This window comes from Pelophylax lessonae (genome assembly GCF_965119305.1).
Source record: "Pelophylax lessonae genome assembly, chromosome: 5".
NCBI classification, from domain to species: domain Eukaryota; kingdom Metazoa; phylum Chordata; class Amphibia; order Anura; family Ranidae; genus Pelophylax; species Pelophylax lessonae.
In genome coordinates this window covers 344864197-344885067 of record NC_138772.1, presented here as the reverse complement: position 1 = coordinate 344885067, position 20871 = coordinate 344864197, and the positions used below count along the sequence as shown (strand labels likewise).

General features: G+C 43.4%; 1 protein-coding gene across 1 annotated transcript in view; it reads right to left on the bottom strand.

The window, feature by feature from the left end:
* LOC309556520 (uncharacterized protein) overlaps positions 1–20871 on the bottom strand; it is a gene marked incomplete at both ends in the record, with an annotated part of 164343 nt that overhangs the window by 71587 nt on the left and 71885 nt on the right. The gene's annotated exons all lie outside the window — the stretch shown is intronic.

Here is a 20871-nt window from a genome sequence, read left to right as displayed (position 1 = left end):
AGCCATTTGCTAAAATCATTTAAGTTCATTCTTCTTCCTCATGAATGTACACATAGCACCCCATACTGACAGAAAAACACAGAATTGTTGACATTGTTGCAGATTTATTAAAAAAGAAAAACTGAAATATCACATGGTCCTAAGTATTCAGACCCTTTGCTGTGACACTCATATATTTAACTCAGGTGCTTTCCATTTCTTCTGATCATCCTTGAGATGGTTCTACACCTTCATTTGAGTCCAGCTGTGTTTGATTATACTGATTGGACTTGATTAGGAAAGCCACACACCTGTCTATATAAGACCTTCCATATCACAATGCATGTCAGAGCAAATGAGAATCATGAGGTCAAAGGAACTGCCTGAAGAGCTCAGAGACAGAATTGTGGCAAGGCACAGATCTGGCCAAGGTTACAAAAAGATTTCTGCTGCACTTAAGGTTCCTAAGAGCACAGTGGCCTCCATAATCTTCAAATGGAAGACGTTTGGGACGACCAGAACCCTTCCTAGAGCTGGCCATCCAGCCAAACTGAGCTATCGGGGGAGAAGAGCCTTGGTGAGAGAGGTAAAGAAGAACCCAAAGATCACTGTGGCTGAGCTCCAGAGATGCAGTCAGGAGATGGGAGAAAGTTGTAGAAAGTCAACCATCACTGCAGCCCTCCACCAGTCGGGGATTTATGGCAGAGTGGCCCGACGGAAGCCTCTCCTCAGTGTAAGACACATGAAAGCCCGCATGGAGTTTGCTAAAAAAACACCCTAAGGACTCCAAGATGGTGAGAAATAAGATTCTCTGGTCTGATGAGACCAAATTAGAACTTTTTGGCCTTAATTCTAAGCGGTATGTGTGGAGAAAACCAGGCACTGCTCATCACCTGTCCAATACAGTCCCAACAGTGAAGCATGGTGGTGGCAGCATCATGCTGTGGGGGTGTTTTTCAGCTGCAGGGACAGGACGACTGGTTGCAATCGATAGAAAGATGAATGCGGCCAAGTACAGGGATATCCTGGACAAAAACCTTCTCCAGAGTGCTCTGGACCTCAGACTGGGCCGAAGGTTTACCTTCCAACAAGACAATGACCCTAAGCACACAGCTAAAATAATGAAGGAGTGGCTTCACAACAACTCCGTGACTGTTCTTGAATGGCCCAGCCAGAGCCCTGACTTAAACCCAATTGAGCATCTCTGGAGAGACCTAAAAATGGCTGTCCACCAACGTTTACCATCCAACCTGACAGAACTGGAGAGGATCTGCAAGGAAGAATGGCAGAGGATCCCCAAATCCAGGTGTGAAAGACTTGTTGCATATTTCCCAAAAAGACTCCTGGCTGTATTAGATCAAAAGGGGGCTTCTACTAAATACTGAGCAAAGGGTCTGAATACTTAGGACCATGTGATATTTCAGTTTTTCTTTTTTAATAAATCTGCAACAATGTCAACAATTCTGTGTTTTTCTGTCAGTATGGGGTGCTATGTGTACATTCATGAGGAAGAAGAATGAACTTAAATGATTTTAGCAAATGGCTGCAATATAACAAAGAGTGAAAAATTTAAGGGGGTCTGAATACTTTCCGTACCCACTGTATATATATATATATACATACACTTTTATAAATAAATGTAAACAAAAATCCTAAGGCCCCGTTCACACTGGGGTGATCTGACTTGCCGGGACGACCTTATAGGTCGCGGCGCGCTGCTCGCACCGCGACCTCGTAGCGGCCGGCACGGACTTCATAACACTGAAGTCTATGCAGGTCGCTCCGGGTCGCCCCAAAGAAGCTCCGGACCCTTTTTCTAAGTCGGAGCGACTTGTGTCGCTCCTATTAGAACAGGTCCGCAGCTTCTCTATGGCAGGCGACCTACAGCGACCTGTCAGGCGACCAGGTCGCCTGACAGGTCGCCCCAGTGTGAACGGGGTCTTAGCGGTATTAAAACATTTTTAATTAAATAAACAATTATCAAAGTAAACATTATTCTTTTAAGGCCGCACACCGATCACAGGGCTCTGCTCTAAAGGGGATCTATGGGGACCCTGCTCTAAAGGGGGATCTATGGCATAGATCCCCTTTAGAGCAGGATCCCCATATATCCCCCTTTAGAGCAGGCTAGGGCAGGTCCCCCATAGATCCTCCTTTACAGCAGGCCAGGGTGAGGTGAGGTCCCCTATATAGATCCCCCCTTACAGCAGGCCAGGGTCCTCCCCCAGACAGTCCCTCTCAGTCTCCGCACCGACAGGATTGGGTTCGGGAGCTGAGCAGCCAGGGGCAGAGAGCAGCAGACACAGCGGCGGCGGCCATGGCAGAAGCACTGCACGAGGGTGATTAGGGTGTGCCTAGGCACACCCGGCAAAACCCCATGCGCATACCTATGAGTAGGGCTGCACAATATTGCCCCCCATCAATGTCGTGACCAGCATGCCCCCCCATCAATTGACAATGTAGTAACCAGCGTACCAACCCATCAATGTAGTGACCAGCGTACCAACCCATCAATGTAGTGACTGCCAGCGTACCAACCCATCAATGTAGTGACCACCAGAGTACCAACCCATCAATGTAGTGACCACCAGCGTACCAACCCATCAATGTAGTGACCGCCAGCGTACCAACCCATCAATGTAGTGACCACCAGCGTACCAACCCATCAATGTAGTGACCACCAGCGTACCAACCCATCAAGGTAGTGACCAGCATGATTGCCAACCTATCAATTTAGTGACCAGCGTGCCGTGTCCCCTTCAATCATGCAGAGACCAGAGAGAGAGAGACTTGCCTAAGGTTACAGGTAGAAGAAGTGAACGAGAGGGCGACTGTGCAGCTAGTTCTCTGTGACTGTCTGTGACTGAGCGCGGTGAGCAGCAGCGACGCGGTGAGCCGCTGCACAGCTAACCAATCACGCGTGCCTGCACACCTGATTGGTTCGCTGTGCCGCTACTCACCGCGCTCAGTCACAGACAGTCACAGAGAACTAGCTGCACAGGCGCCCTCTCGTTCAGGTTCATCTATGTAATGTTATAAGCATAAGCAGTGCTGGGACAAGGTCATCCAGCGCCCAGGGCGAACATGCCAAACCGAGCCCCCCCCCCCTCCCCAGGTTGTGCATGATCAGTCATCTACCCATGCCTGATAACCACACTTGATAATTACACCCATATATAGAGTGCAAAGGTCAGGACTGAATAATTTACCCCTATGAGGCATTTCATACTGTATATGTATGATGCTGTGTAGAGGGGTTCATCTACTCACATGTGCGTGTTGCCTGAAGGTGGTCTCTGAATATAGAATAGTCATGTGGCTGATCAGCTGCTGATTTTATATGATGGTTTTAATGAATTTGTATGATTAATACATTTGCATTTTTACAATACTTTGTGTGTAAATCCCTAATCGCAGTCAATAATAGAAGAACAGTGCACAGTGGCCCATTCATCCCTTCACACAATATAGAACTTTTTTTTTTTGGAATCAGTCACCTCTGGAAAGTCTTCATGGTCAGATCTCCCTTCTGCCAGGAAGTCTGTTGTAGCTCTCCATCCCCCCTGCAGTTCTGCCGCCGGGGGAGAGAGGTAATAAATAACCCGGAGAGAGAGAGAGAGTGAGCCGCGTCTGCTGCAGACAGACAGACAGACAGCCAGGGATGCGAGCTGGAGGCTGCCAATAATATAGCCTCCCACATACCTGTCAGTGTGATGTCTGTGTATATGCAGTGCTTAGTTCTTCCTCGGCTCCTCTAGGTTACTTGCAGCTCAAGCAGCTCTCCTCTGCTCCTCCGAGTCCTTCCAATCACGCCTCCAGCCGGCTTCTCTGTGAGTGACGTCACGCAGTGCCCGGCCGGGTCTACGAAGCATCTGTCAGGGGGAGGGGGGGAGTATCTCCGCTTACAGGGAGGAAGGGAAATGAAAAGCTGGTCTGTTGTATGCTTGTGCCGGGTGCAGGAGCGCACTCGGCACATTGTTGCAGATACTGTTAGCGGCTGGGGTGGCAACAGGGGTGGCAAGGATTTAATCTGGGGTGTCAATTGCCACCCCAGATAGCCCTCTGGCTCCGCCACTGTGTATGGCCCATTATACTCACCAGCTAGAGCTGAGATTTACAAACTACGGCCCTCCAGCTGTTGCAGAACTACACATCCCATGAGGCCTTGTAATTCTCTGACATTCACAGACATGACTAGGCATGATGGAAATTGAAGTTCGTGAACAACTGGAGGGCCATAGTTTGAAGACCTCTGAACTTGAGCTTTGGTATATGCTGACTTTGAGATTTATCATGTGGGTGGGGGATGAGTAAGTAAAACTGGGCATTTATACATCAATAAGGGCTTGTGGTCAGTGAAGGTTTTAACATCATTACATAAACATACAGAATCATAGGTGGGAATGGATGGACTGATGTATTTTAGATAAATCATTAACTAGGTACTAAAACATTGGCCAAGGAATAATTGTTTGAGGGAAAGCAATAAAATTTGAAAAATTCGACATACTGTTAACAGGCAATGCGTTTAGGGACACATAGGAGAGAATGGTGGGGTGGTTAGTGGGTAATTTTACAAATGGTTAAAGATAATCTACATCTTTACTACTATGTGCATGCGGACAGAGGGTAGTTTACAAATAATGGCCTGTGTCAATTGCTGTACATCCAAAAACATCATAATTCGGGTGAAACTAGTAATACATGTAATGTAATGTAAAAAATCAAACATACCTTGATATAGTCCTTCTGCAAGACCTTGATGATGGCAGAGCAGGTCTCAGGGATGATGATACCAAGAGCTTGGGGGGAGATGCCTGTGGTGAACTTCAGATCCTGCAGGCTTCTCCCTGTTGCAAGATACCTCAACGTCGCAATTAACCTTTGCTCAGGAGTAATTGCAAGCCGCATACAAGTATCCTGCTTCAGAATATAGGGGGACACCAGGGCAAGAAGACAGTAAAAGATGGGATCCGTCATCCTCAAATAATTCCTGAAGTCATCAGGATTATTTTCCTGGAGCTCCCTCAGCAAGGACATATGAGAAAATTGATCACGGTTAAGCAACCAATTTTTCGTCCAGGAGGTCCGCTTCTTCTTCCTATTGCTCGTACGTCGTCTCAGAGCCAAAACTCCAACACTAACGACAGCAACGGACGAATTCACGGTCGCCATAATAAATTCTCGAACGATGTCTCGGAAAATAGCGAAATGTCGTCAACCAAACAAATGCTACCGAAATCAGCGCGAGATGCCCAGAAGGGTCACGGACAAACACTCACTTCCTCTTTTGTAGCGGCGAACGTGCGTGGAACGTAGTGACGTCATTTTCTGTCGGAAGACAAATGTCCTGGGCAAGTTTTGAGCACTTTTCAACAGACAAACAACAAACACACCAGCCGCGAACATTTGTAGGACGTTCTGTCGGCCGACGATCGGTACGTGTGTACGGGGCTTTAGACTGGCTTCTGTTGAACAAACAGGAGTATACACGGACCAAAAGTCAGCTGGTTCCTGCTGAACCAGCCAATTTATGGTCTGTGCATAAGCTGCTTAAGGAGGCACGGGGACATAAATATATGGGAATCCCCCATTGTACAGTTACCAGACTGATTATCTATTAGATATCGGTCATTGTGAAGTTATAAGTACTCACATTTATACCAGGGATTGGTTATCTGGGCAGATTTGTTATGCTGCTGAGTCACTATAATTTGTTTTCTAGGGCTCCAAGCATATATGTTGCAATGTTATACCCAGGGAGGTTCTGCCTGGTCATGGGAAAATTGGGTGATATAAAGCCATGACTGCATTGGAAGTTTGCTTTATCACCTAATAGTTTGCTGAATTAGACAAAGAGCTGCATATGAAATATTGTGCTACAAAAGTGCACTTACTACTGTATCATTTAAGGCATATTGTGTTTCTTACTGGAATTACTGGGAGTTGCAAACAAAGTATTTACAGAACTGGTTAAAAGAACAATGGGTCTGTTAGAAACCATTATGGATTGATGTGCTACCTCATGCACTTCTTGTACTACAACTTAATATGTATCCGCAGAGGCGGTTTATTTGTATCTTGTTTAGTCCCTGTTCACACTGGGGCAACTTGTCAGGTGACTTAGCCACCTGACAAGTCGCACTCCATTCAGTGCAATGGAACAGTTCTAATCGGAGCAACTCAAGTCACTCAAGTCAGGTTCCTGCACTATTTTGGGGGTGACTTGCATTGACTTCTATTAGAGAAGTCGTTTACAAGCCACGCTGAGATCGCGCTGCACGGGGCAGCTTCAGAGTCGGGCAGCCCCTGTGTGAACCGAGCCTTAAAGTTCAATAAACAACTATTGAAAAAAAAAAAAAAAGGAACAATGGGCCGTATTACTCCCCCCCCCCACCCCCTCCCCCCCGTCCCACCTTCCCACCTTGAGCCTAGAAAAAGCTATTTTCATAATTTTAAAATAAGACTTGTGTAATAACCCTTGAACCCAGTAAACACCAGCTAACCTTCCAAAGCAAAATACAGTGTCCAGACTGTATGTAAAGATTAGCCCTGGTCTATGTTCACAAGGACTTCCAACATGCATCTTTACACAGGTGAGGAAAAGAGTCAGCATTCCCTGGCCACTTTAAAACTGGAAAACCTGTCTATAATATTTCACCAGCTGAAAGACAGCAGGAAAAAGTTGTATATATATCTCTTGAATGTGAAGAGAAAAGAGACATATATAAATCAAGTCAGTATTTAAAATGAGGACACTGTACAACGTATATACAATTATGAATATTAGCATGTTTATCGGTGTGCAACCTCTATAGTCCATAATATACTAAGATCGAACTATGGAGATTATTCAGGTATTGATGAGGGTATACTAATAGGAACCTCACTGTTTCCTTATATATAAGAGTATATGATAATGAGACTATGACCTCAAATATCATATCTTCTAAAATGGGTTCAGTAAAAATCTTATCGTCTGCTAGTGTAGTAATAATCTCATTATGTATTGATGCATTAATTTGATTAGAATTATCATATATATGTATAAGTAGTTTGGGTATACACATTTTATTTAGATATATACTGTATATATATATATATATATATATATATATATATATATATATATATATATATATATATATATATTGTAAGGGATTAGCTCGGTGGCGGGTGTGGATGACCCCTTGGGGGTGCGTTTTCCCAGAGAGGTAGCCGACAAGTGCTTGCAAACAAACAGTGTGGTTTATTAAATGGTGTTTTCTTCACCAGGCTGTATGCAGCAAAACATCCAAAATAAAATAAAACAGAAAATAAACCCTTGCCTCTGTGGGCGGCTACCTTCTCACAACTGGAACCTGCCTAAGTGTCTGTCTCCAACCTACCGTCGGGCAGACTTCCTTGTCCTCCAGCGGACACTCAATAGTCCTTTTATAATAGCTTCACAGGGCAACACAGTCCTTTGTTTCTTTCACATCAACAGTTCGTCTTCTCACCTTTGAGACGTATTCACCCTTGGTTACCGTCCCGGGCACACATCACTCCGGGGGGTCTTCTCCCAGGCCCACACATCCTGTCGGGAGGCACATGCTGACTGTCCTCCTGCTCCCAGCCCACATGGCTTCAGGACACAGCTTCTGGAGGCAGCAAACAATAGGACTTTCTCTGAACAAATTATAGAGCCTTAACTCCCTCATTCTGAACAGGTGAAGGCCTTTCAACTTCCTGCTGGCTAGCTCTGTAGCCAACACCCTAAATTAATTAATGGACTTCTCAATCAGGTGGAAATGTATCTCCTTCCTGTGACTACATTCCCAGATTTAGCTGACTTCCTGTCACATACCCCCCCCTCTTGTTTCAACCCTAGGGTTGGGACACAGATTTCCAGGCACGCATGTGTCAAGCACTGCTGACTCACTGACAAGCCTCCTATTATCCTCAAGCTTCCGGATGAAACTGTTTTGTCATCTTCATTGACGGATTTCTCATAAATGCCAGACAGTTTGTCTCTCATCTCATATACACATTCTTCAACTGCATTTTTGGCATCATTTCGCTCCTTCTCGTTTCTGTCATCTTCATTGACAGCTTTCTCATAAATGTCAGACAGCTTGTCCCTCATAACCGTCTGTCCAATCCACCATGGAGGACCGTGATCCATAGGCAACTCAATTGGGCTAGTCTTAATGTCTTCAACATTCTTAAGACGCCTCTCTCTGCAATCCATAAATGTTTTCCACAAAACTTTGAGAACCTTTGCTTCACTAAGCTTTGTTCCAAGTAGGGACTCTTGACATCCCTCTGTGACTTGAGTTGCCTCTCCACACATCTGTACACAATCATTGACTCTCCGTTGCAAAAGGGAATGATCTTCCTTCTTGAGCTTTGCTTGCTCTAAGCTGCCGTGCAGAGGATTTTCCAATTGAGACAACAGGCTGTCACACATTTCTTCAAAGTGACCCCTGTTCCTTTTCCCAGAGATATCAATATCATTCACCAAACATTTCATATTCATAGGCAGATCTGAAGCATTTGCACTCATCAACTTCTTAAACTTTTCGCCCTCCTGAGCGAGTCGCAGTAAAGGCCTACTACTTGATTTGATATTCAGTTTATATTTCTTGCCAAACTCTTCACAGAAGTAGCCAACCAGAACATCATCAACTTTCCTTCCACCAACATAGGGGTCAAAGGCAACAACACAGTTGAACCCAGCGATCTGGGTGGTATCCATTATAGACCTCCTCTCTGCATCAGTGAAGAAGCATGGAACTGCAACACATTCTTTTACAGGTTTCTTCAATGCACTTTCTGCTGAACTATTTGACCGCTCAAGGTCACCTAGTTCTTTTTCTCTATCTGAATTCCACATGGAATGCATCTCAAGATCACGATCAAACTTCTGCCACCCGTCTTTCACCAGTTCCATTTTGGAAACACTCCCTGAAAGGCACTTATTCATTTGCTTCACGTTTTCACCAACAGCCTTAGTTTTCTCCACTAGGTTTTCAGCCTGAACTGAGAAATCACCACATTTCTTACTCAGCTCCTTTGTTTGCTGAAGTTCTAATGATACATTTTCCAATGCTTGAAGTTTTTGAAGGAACGGTTTATTCCAAAGGGGTGATTCAAGCCACATGTCGTCACATTTCTGAGGCTCACTCAGGACAGACCCCAAAACACTGATCCTTTTAAAAACTGCATCAGGCACACTATCCCCTCTTTGGGACAGATCCTCTGTTGCCTGGAATTCCTCTTCCAGTTCCTGCAACGGAATCTTCATCTCTTCTACTTGCTGTTCTAAGGCTCGCTTAGACTTTTCTAGCTCCTGAACTCTTTTCACAACATCATCCTTGGAGCTGACCAAATCTTCCATCTCTGTACACAGCTGTTTGTTAACTCTTTCTAGTTTAACATTACACTCTAGAGCTTCCTCCAAAGAGCGAGCCAAGAACAGGGCTTTGCTCTCGTTATCACGCGCCTCCGTTTTTGCACGGTCGCGTTCTTCTGCATATTTTGCAGACACAGTTTTCTCCTCACCAAGCATCTGATCAAACTTCTTTTTCACATCTTCAACACACTCTAATGAACCAACGCTTTCTTCCATGCGTTTTTTCATATCCGCTATCTGAGCTTGCAATGTTGCGACTTGCTCTGATAGGTTTTTCTTTGCTTCCGCCTCCTCTTTTAATTGTTCCAGGAAGCCATTTTTCTCATCTTCCATTTGTTTGAGCTTTGTGCTAAAACTCAGCCTTTTACACCTCTCTTCCTGTAAGAGTTCCTGCGTGTCTTGCAGCTGCGATTCCAAGATAGAAAAATCTTCCGCAATTTCTCTAGATTTGCTGTCTGCTTGAGAAAGCTGATTTGTAACATTGTCCAACTCAACCTGCAGTCGGTTTGCCTTCTCTGACAGCTTAGCACACAATCGGTCACCTTCTGACACCTTGACTTGCGATTCCAGAAGCTGTGCCTCTACTTTTTCCCTCTTATGTTCACAATCTTCTTTTCCCTGCATAAGAGCCTTCACCTCATTGGCTAGTTTCTGGGAATGAGACTGTAATTCTGCCACACAGGCTTCTTTCTCCTTTAACTGCTGCTGGAAACGTTGGGCTTCACCTTTCCAACTTTCACAGTCTGCACGTAATTCATTTACCACATTGCTCAAAGTAGTGAGCTCATACACAGTACTCAGTAATTTAGCCTCTCTTTCACTTTTCTCGTTGTCGCTGAGAGACAATGTCGTTTTCAGAGCGACATTCTGTTCCTGCGACTCCTGCAGGTCTATTTTTGTAGCTCCCAAAGACTGAAGACTTTTTTTCAGCTGATTACGCAACTCCAACATATCAGCCATACTTTGCTTCTGCAAAGTCTGAATTTCACTTTCCTTTTCCATGAGGATGGTATCTTTCTCCATTATAGTCTCTCTGCGTTTTTGCAACTCGACCAAAAGAAGAGCAGTGGATTCTTCCCACTGTAACACATGAGACTTGAGTAGTTCATTCATTTCCTGCAAGTTTCTATGCTCCATTTTAAGCAATTCCAAGGCTTGTTCCTTTTCTTCCATTTTCCGTTGCAAGGCATCCAACTCAGCCCTGCACACATACTCGGTTTCTTCCAAACCGATGGCCTCCATTGGCTGCTGGCGTCTCTGTTTCCAGCCTGCCATGCTCTCTTGGTGATCCTTTTGTTGAGCTGCAAAGCTCCGCTGTTTCAGCATCTCCCCCATTTTGAGCTTACTTTTCATCTGAGCACACTGCGTCTCCATAGCAGTTTCATCAGTGTTGCTAGGGACAACAACCTTCCTCTTTAGTAGACTCTCTTTAGGCATGGATGGGGCTGGTTCAGACGGCAACATCCCCTCCATCCATAGAATCCGGTCTCTCATTTCATCTATCTTTGCATTCTTCAGGCGTTTTGAACGCCCCATCTTCAATAACTCCACAAACAAATTTTTCACAGTCCAGCAAAAAATTTTCAGACCACTGTCTCTTCAACACATGTAGTTTTTCTCTCTCTTGCGGGATCTCTTTTCCTGCGCACACAGTTTGTGCAGTCACTTGCACCAGACACAACAAAGTTCATCAAATAATTTTGAGACCGCTGTCTCTTTAAAACACTTTTTTTTTTTTTTTTTCTGTCAGGATCTTCTCTCCTGCACACATAGATTGTGCAATCTCATGCACCAGACAAAGTTCATCAAACATTTGCACTTCCTTGCAGGGATCTCTGCTTATGCCCACTGCATACCTCCACCATATGTAAGGGATTAGCTCGGTGGCGGGTGTGGATGACCCCTTGGGGGTGCGTTTTCCCAGAGAGGTAGCCGACAAGTGCTTGCAAACAAACAGTGTGGTTTATTAAATGGTGTTTTCTTCACCAGGCTGTATGCAGCAAAACATCCAAAATAAAATAAAACAGAAAATAAATCCTTGCCTCTGTGGGCGGCTACCTTCTCACAACTGGAACCTGCCTAAGTGTCTGTCTCCAACCTACCGTCGGGCAGACTTCCTTGTCCTCCAGCGGACACTCAATAGTCCTTTTATAATAGCTTCACAGGGCAACACAGTCCTTTGTTTCTTTCACATCAACAGTTCGTCTTCTCACCTTTGAGACGTATTCACCCTTGGTTACCGTCCCGGGCACACATCACTCCGGGGGGTCTTCTCCCAGGCCCACACATCCTGTCGGGAGGCACATGCTGACTGTCCTCCTGCTCCCAGCCCACATGGCTTCAGGACACAGCTTCTGGAGGCAGCAAACAATAGGACTTTCTCTGAACAAATTATAGAGCCTTAACTCCCTCATTCTGAACAGGTGAAGGCCTTTCAACTTCCTGCTGGCTAGCTCTGTAGCCAACACCCTAAATTAATTAATGGACTTCTCAATCAGGTGGAAATGTATCTCCTTCCTGTGACTACATTCCCAGATTTAGCTGACTTCCTGTCACAATATATATATATATATATATATATATATACAGTATCTCACAAAAGTGAGTACACCCCTCACATTTTTGTAAATATTTTGTCATATCTTTTCTTGTGACAACACTGAAGAAATGACACTTTGCTACAATGTAAAGTAGTGAGTGTACAGCTTGTATAGCAGTGTAAATTTGCTGTCCCCTTAAAATAACTCAACACACAGCCATTAATATCTAAACCGCTGGCAACAAAAGTGAGTACACCACTAAGTGAAAATGTCAAAATTGGGCCCAAAATGTCAATTTTTTGTGTGGCCACCATTCATTTCCAGCACTGCCCTAGCCCTCTTGGGCATGGAGTTTACCAGAGCTTCACAGGTTGCCACTGGAGTCCTCTTCCACTCCTCCATGATGACATCACGGAGCTAGTGGATGTTAGAGACCTTGCGTTCCTCCACCTTCCGTTTGAGGATGCCCCATAGGTGCTCAATAGGGTTTAGGTCTGGAGACATGCTTGGCCAGTCCATCACCTTTACCCTCAGCTTCTTTAGCAAGGCAGTGGTCATCTTAAAGATGTGTTTGGGATCGTTATCATGCTGGAATACTGCCCTGCGGCCCAGTCTCCGAAGGAAGGGGATCATGCTCTGCTTCAGTATGTCACAGTACATGTGGACATTCATGGTTCCCTCAATAAACTGTAGCTCCCCAGTGTCGGCAGCACTCATACAGCCCCGGACCATGGCACTCCCACCACCATGCTTGACTGTAGGCAAGACACACTTGTCTTTGTACTCCTTACCTGGTTACACACGCTTTACACCGTCTGAACCAAATAAGTTTATTTTTGGTCTCATCAGACCACAGGACATGTTTCCAATAATTCATGTCCTTAGTTTTCTTGTCTTCAGCAAACTATTTTTGGGCTTTCTTCTGCATCGTCTTTAGAAGAGGCTTCCTTCTGGGATGACAGCCATGCAGTTCAATTTGATGCAGTGTGCGGCGTATGGTCTAAGCACTGACAGGCTGAACCCCCCACCCCTTCAACCTCTGCAGCAATGCTGGCAGCACTCATGCATCTATTTCCCAAAGACAACCTCTGGATAGGAAGCTGAGCATGTGCACACATTTTCTTTGGTCGACCATTGCGAGGCCTGTTCTGAGTGGAACCTGTCCTGTTAAACCTCCGTATGGTCTTGATCACCGTACTACCGCTCAGTTTCAGGGTCTTGGCAATCTTCTTATAGCCTAGGCCATCTTTATATAGAGCAACAATTCTTTTTTTTCAGATCCTCAGAGAGTTCTTTGCCATGAGGTGCCATGTTGAACTTCCAGTGACCATTATCAGAGAGTGAGAGCCATAACACCATATTTAACACACCTGCTCCCCATTCACACCTTTACCTTGTAACACTAACGAGTAACATGACACCGGGGAGGGAGAATGGCTAATTGGGCTCAATTTGGAAATTTTCACTTAGGAGTGTACTCACTTTTGTTGCCAGTGGTTTAGACATTAATGGCTGTGTGTTAAATAATTTTGAGGGGACAGCAAACTTACACTGTTATTCAAGCTGTATACTCACTACTTTACATTGTAGCAAAGTGTAATTTCTTCAGTGTTGTCACATGAAAAGATACAATAAAATATTTACAAAAAAGTGAGGGGTGTACTCACTTTCATGAGATACTGTGATACTGTATATTGTGAGCATTAATTTGATTAGAATTATTATATATGTATAAGTAGTTTAGGTATACAAATTTATTTTGATATATATTGTATATATATATATATATATATATATATATACACACAGTATCTCACAAAAGTGAGTACACCCCTAACATTTTTGTAAATATTTTATTATATCTTTTCATATGACAACACTGAATAAATTACACTTTGCTACAATGTAAAGTAGTGAGTGTACAGCTTTTACAACAGTGTCAATTTGCTGTCCCCTCAAAATAACTCAACACACAGCCATTAATTTCTAAACCACTGGCAACAAAAGTGAGTACACGCCTAAGTGAAAATGTCCACATTGGGCCCAATTAGCCATTTGTTCTCCCCAGTGTTATGTGACTTGTTGGTATTAAAAGGTCTCAGGTGTGAATGGGGAGCAGGTGTGTCAAATTTGGTGTTATCGCTCACATTCTGACACTCTCACAATGGTCACTGGAAGTTCAACATGCCACCTCATGGCAAAAAACTCTCTGAGGATCTGGAAAAAAGAATTATTGCTCTACATAAAGATGGCCTAGGCTATAAGAAGATTGCTAAGACCCTGAAACTGAGCTGCAGCATGGTGGCCTAGACCATACAGCAGTTTAAAAGGGCAGGTTCCACTTAGAACAGGCCTCGCCATGGTCGACCACAGAAGTTACATAGTTACATAGTTACATAGTTACATAGTAGGTGAGGTTGAATAAAGACAATAGTCCATCCAGTTTAACCTGTGTAGGCATGTGTGGCTGTAATCATCTCCCATACCCCTGAATGTTCTGATCCTTGAGATGTAAGTCTAAGAGTCTTTTGAAAGCCACCATACTACCCGCAGAAACCACCTCTTGTGGTAGAGAATTCCACAATCTTGTTGCCCTAACAGTAAAGAACCCCCCGCGTTGCCTGAGGTTAAAAACGCTTCTCCTCTAATCGCATTGTATGCCCTCGAGTCCTCATGCAATCCCTTCGAATGAACAGCTTTTTTTCTAAGCTGGGATCCCCATTAAGATATTTATAAATTGCTATCATGTCCCCCCTCAGACGTCTCTTCTCCAGGGAGAATAAATCGAGCGATTGTAGACGCTCTTCATAGTCAAGGTCCTCCAATCCCCTAATTAGTTTAGTTGCCCTTCTCTGGACTCTCTCCAGCTCCAACACATCCCTCCTGAGGACTGGCGACCAGAACTGGACGGAATACTCCAGATGCGGTCGGACCAGAGTTTTATAAAGTGGAAGGATTATAGTCTTATCTCTGGAATGCATCCCTTTCTTTATGCATGCTAATATTCTGTTGGCTTTGGAAGCTGCCGCTTGACATTGCATGCTGTTTCCTAATCTATCATCAACCAATACTCCCAGATCCTTCTCCATTTTTGATTCCCCCAAGGGCTCCCCTCCTAACGTGTATTGTGATTTTATGTTTTTAGTCCCCAAGTGCAAAACCTTACACTTCTCCACGTTAAACCTCATTTGCCATGTCGTTGCCCACTCTGTTATTTTGTCCAGGTCATTCTGCAGGATATCTGCTTCATGTTGTGAAGTTATTGCCCTGCCCAATTTTGTGTCATCTGCAAAAACTGATATCGAACTACTGATCCCGACCTCAATGTTGTTTATGAATAAATTGAACAAGGTTGGTCCCAGGACTGAGCCTTGGGGGACCCCGCTTACCACCTCAGACCAGTCTGAGTATGCGCTGTTTATTACTACCCTTTGGACCCGCCTTTTTAGCCAGTTCCGTATCCAAGAGCAAACCCTGCTATCGATACCTGCAGACCTTATTTTATAAATTAAGCGCTTGTGGGGAACTGTATCAAACGCCTTAGCGAAATCCAAGTACACCACATCCACTGGTCTCCCCCTATCTAGCTCACAGCTCACCTCCTCGTAGAATGTAAGGAGATTGGTTTGACAAGAACGCCCATTTGTAAACCCGTGCTGATTACTGCTGATGATGTTGTTGTCCTTAGCAAACTCTACAATATAGTCCCTTATCATCCCCTCCAGAAGTTTACATACTACTGATGTCAAACTGACAGGCCTATAATTTCCCGGGATATGCCTCTGGCCCTTTTTGAATATTGGAATCACGTTAGCTTTCTTCCAATCCCCTGGTACATCTCCTGTCCTAATACTGTCAGCAAAGATCAGGAACAGTGGTCTCGATATAACTTTACTGAGTTCCTTGAGTACTCTCGGATGTATGCCATCCGGTCCTGGCGATTTGTTTGTGTTAAGTTTATCCAGCCTTTCCCTGATTTCCCCCTCTGTTAGCCATGGTGGCAAGTCCTGTTTATTACTACTAACCATACAGTCATGGTCAGTGTACCCCTCCTTTTCCTGTGTAAAGACTGACGAGAAAAAAGCATTTAGCACGGTTGCTTTTTCAGTGTCCTCTGTAACCATCCTCCCATCATTGTTAATTATGTGTGCAATATGCTCTGCCTTAGTTTTTTTGCTGTTGATATATTTAAAGAATTTCTTTGGGTTTTTTTTACTATCCTCCGCTATTTGTCTCTCAAAGTTGATTTTAGCCATCTTGATTTCTTGTTTACTTTTCTTATTTGCCTCCTTGTATTGCTCGAAAGCCGATACTGTGCCCTCTGATTTATACTTCTTGAAGGCCAATTTTTTCCCCCTAATAAGTTTTATGACGCTACAGTTTAGCCAGCCAGGTTTGGCTTTGTCTCTTCTAAATTTATTTCCCATAGGAATGCACTGCAAGATGCCTTTGCCTAATATGTTCCTAAAGCATTCCCATTTTTCCTCTGTGGTCAGGGATCCCAGGGTTTGGTCCCAGTTTACCTTTTCCATCATTGAGTACAATTTTGGAAAGTTTGCCCTTCTGAAGTTTAGGGTTCTTATGTTCCCCACTTGTCTTGTTATGTTGTTATTTACACTAAATGTGATCATCCTGTGATCGCTAGAGCCCAGGTTGTCCTGGACTCCTACCTCCGAGATTATGTCTGGGTCATTAGTGAGCAATAGATCCAGGACTGCGTTTTCTCTGGTGGGGGAATCCACCAACTGTGACATGTAATTATCCAGTAAGGTTTCCGTGAATAGGCGGGCCTTCTGTGAGTGTGCAGTCCCCTCTTCCCAGTCAATGTCGGGGTAATTGAAGTCCCCCAATACGATGACTGATCCCAATTTTGCCACTTTACCCATTAGTGCTAAAAATTCCAGCTCTACCTCCTCCCCTTGGTTAGGTGGCCTATAGCAAACCCCCACAATTACTTTCCCCTTTTCTCCTTCCCTATGGAGTTCAACCCACACAGATTCTAAATCCATGCTCATCCCATCCGTAATGTCACTCCTTTCTGTCACCTTTATATTGTTCTTGACATAGAGACATACCCCTCCCCCTCTTTTTCCTACCCTGTCCTTCCGGTACACCGAATACCCTTGGATATTGGCCAGCCAGTCATGTGAGGGGTCGAACCAAGTCTCTGTTATTCCCACAAGGTCTATGTCCTCCTCATGTACTAACATTTCCAACTCATCCATTTTATTAGCTAGGCTCCTGGCATTAGCATATACCCCTCTTAGTTATAAGGAAGTTAAGCGCAATTGGCGGTTATGTTTATTCCTGTTTGGTCTGAGGTTCTCCCGCACAGACCCGCCAATTGACCTTGTGGACCTACTGTCGCTGCTGACACTACAGCTGCCTTCAGTCCTCTGCTTCCTCCTGACTGACTCTACTTCTGAGCCCTCCCCCCCGTCTCCTAGTTTAAAAGCCCCTCCAACTTGGTGGCCATCTTTCTCCCCAAAAGAGCTGTACCGTCCCCATTAAGGTGCAGCCCATCCTTACTAAAGAGCCGGTAGCCGACTGAGAAGTCAGCCCAGTTCTCCAGGAACCCAAACCCCTCCTTCCTACACCAATTCCTCAGCCACTTGTTAAGTTCCCTAATCTCCTTCTGCCTCTCCTGTGTGGCTCGAGGTACAGGCAGTATTTCAGAGAAAACCACCTTGGAGGTCCTTTTCCTCAATCTATTACCTAAGTCCCTGAAATCGTTCTTAAGGATCCTCCACCTACCTTTAACTTTGTCATTAGTGCCCAGTTGAGTTCACGTGCAATTTTGTGAGATATTATATATATATATATATATACTGTATAGCTATTTTCTTTCTTCTATGCATATAAAGGATATTGATAGCCACAGTGTATATGAAACACAACTCTTCATAATTAATAGGATTATATTTGAAATATCACTGCACTAGAAATGTGTGCTCATATGTTGGCAGTTACCAGATCTCCTTAACAGTATATATATTAGAAATATCACATGGCCATGCTTGTTATTATGAGAATTGAACATTCCTATACCAAATTATTTTATAAGATACATTTAGGACAGACATTCCTTGTCCTAGAATGACAGCTGGTGATAAAAGATGCCAATGCTTTAACAAACAAAGAGTCAGGGTTTAACCTAATTAACCACTGAAAAATAAGTTTCCAACTTTTGGGCTAGGCTTAGTAAAATCTTTATGAGCCTATTGCCTACTGAATATAGGACAAATTGAGGGATCCATTAGTGACTGAAACACAGAGAACACACTTCATCCATCCAGACAGCCATCCATCTAGACAGACTCCGTCAGATATACACCTATCATCACGCCTCATCATCTGATTCCTCAGGGATACCAAGACACAGCTCCAACCTAGCAAGACATCATTTTGGAAAGGTAGCCATCTTAGGAGACTCTGTCAATGACCATTTTAAGCCAGCAGTCTTTTTAATAGGGGTAACTATAAGACGTTTACATTATCTTTGATTTGTTACTTGCTCCCCCCCCCCCAATCTTATAACCATGTATAACCATTTATATTTTTCTCAAATTTTTTTTGTTTTTCCTCTTTTATTAATTTTCTGTTTTTGGGCAATAGTAGCGTTCTATTTTACATAGTTAAACGCTTATCCTTCTGCAGGGGAATCACTGTTGGACTTCGTAAAACGCATACTATTGTCTGATAGTTAGTTATATATGGATATTTTGTCTATGGGGAGAATTTAAGTATTTAGTTGAATTCAATACATAGATATATACTTAGAACATCAAGTGTTATAGACGATTTTGTTATTTTTAAAATGTAAAATTTTATTTTCTGTGTCCACCTATAATCCAACTATTTATTGTGAATATTTGGCTTATTGAATAAATATTAATTTATATCAATAAACCAGTCTGAGGTCACATCGAACTGGTGTTTATTTCTAAGAAATTCTACATTGGCTTGAAATTACTCAAACTAATTATCGTTTAGCAATTCCTGACACAAACACAAAACATAAAATATCCCTTCCCAACCAGTGGTGTTATTGGTACAGTAACAGTGCATATTTTTAGCACAGATCACTGTATTAGTGTCACTGGTCCCCAAAAGTGTCAGTTAGTGTCCTGACTGTCCATCGCAATATGGCACTACCTCTATAAGTGGCTGATTGCCGCCATTACTAGTAAAAAATAAAAAATACATAAATAAAAATATCCCATAGTTTGTAGACGCTATAACTTTTGCGCAAACCAATCAATATATGCCTATTGGGATTTTGTTTACCAAAAATATGTAGCAAAATACATATTGGCCTAAATTTTTGAGGAAATTATATTTTTTCATTTTTTTTTATTGGATATGTTTTATAGCAGAAATTAAAAAAAAAATATATTTTTTTTTCAGAATTGTCTGCCTTTTTTTTGTTTATAGCGCAAAAAAAAATTGCAGTGGTAAACAAATACCACCAAAAGAAAGCTCTATTTGTGGGAAGAGACATACATTTTGTTTGGGTACAGCGTCACACAACTGCGCAATTTTCAGTTAAATAACGCAGTGCCATATATCTCAAAAAATGGCCCGGTCATGAAAGGGGGTAAATCTTCTGGAGGGCAAGCGGATAATGTAACTAATTATTAAGTAATCCTGCAAATGTTTCCTAATCACAAAGCATGATGTAAATTGTGCAGCTGGATTAAAATGACTAATCAGCCTGTACCATATTGGTTACTGTATATTCTTGGTAAATTCAGTAATATTTGGGTTGTGATTAAGTAAAGTTTTGGCTATATGTACCCGGGAGCGGGCTACAATTATCTGACACTGTAGACTTATTCTCTGCTCTCTCAGACTGTCTCTGTGCTCCCCTAGTTCCAGCATCATACTCCAAAGACTGGAAGAAAAGCATTGTGGGAACTGTAGTCTTCTGGAAGGATTTTGCTGCACTGCTGAATTGTTTATGAACTACACCTCCCAACAGACCATTCGCTCCAGGGGAGAATTGTGGGAGAGACTATAATGGGAGCTGCTGACCAGACCTATGCTCTCTTGTCTCCTGGGATCCATCGTGTGTGCATCGGTTTGCAGCAGAGAGAGAAATGTGGCCTACTGCACGCCACCTAGCTGTCTGCAGACTCAGCCCAGGCGAGGCGGATGACATTCGCTACATCACGGACATCCCTGCAGCATTGCTGATCAAATTGGAGTCAGCGGGACTAACTGAATCAGCAGAGTGCAGCCATCTCAGTGTCTCACAGCGTGGAGAGTTGACTTTGCGTGTTCTCCCAGAAGTTATAGGATTGGCGAGAGAGCACCTGCTTAAAGTCCAGTTGTCAATTGCTACGACATCTCTTGAACACTGTACACAGACACTTTACACTTGGGTCAGTTAGTGGATCACCATTAATCAGAACAAGCTATCTTGCATTGCTTGTCTCACACTGTGCTACACTTGGGAATTATTTGTTCTTTGAGCTCCAACTGCCGGTGAAGATAATAGCAAGGCCTTGCATTCTTAACATTTCTATCTTATTGCTCTTAAAGGGGACATGCTACTGGTATCTAGATGACCTCATCTCTCATTAGGATACAGGTACTATAGGCCGGCCTGGGATTCCCCTTTTAGCAGGAGTATTTAATATAGCAATTTATAGCTCTCTTAATTCACTTACTGTCAGTTCCTGTTTATATTGGTGTATTAGCTTGTTACTATAAGTGGTTATTTATCTGTTCTTTAGTGTTATTTCAACTGAGTCTTGGCTGTTTACCCAGGGCCTTTATTAATCCTACCTTTAAGCCTTCTTTTTTGAGTAAAGAAAATCTAAAGAGTTAAAACAGATCTGCATTGTGTCAGTGTGTCATTTAAAGGTATACACAACATGTCTGAATCTAGAGTGTCTGGAGGGCTGGACAGTTCACAGGGTCAAAGCCGCACGGAAGAACATACAACTGCAAGCA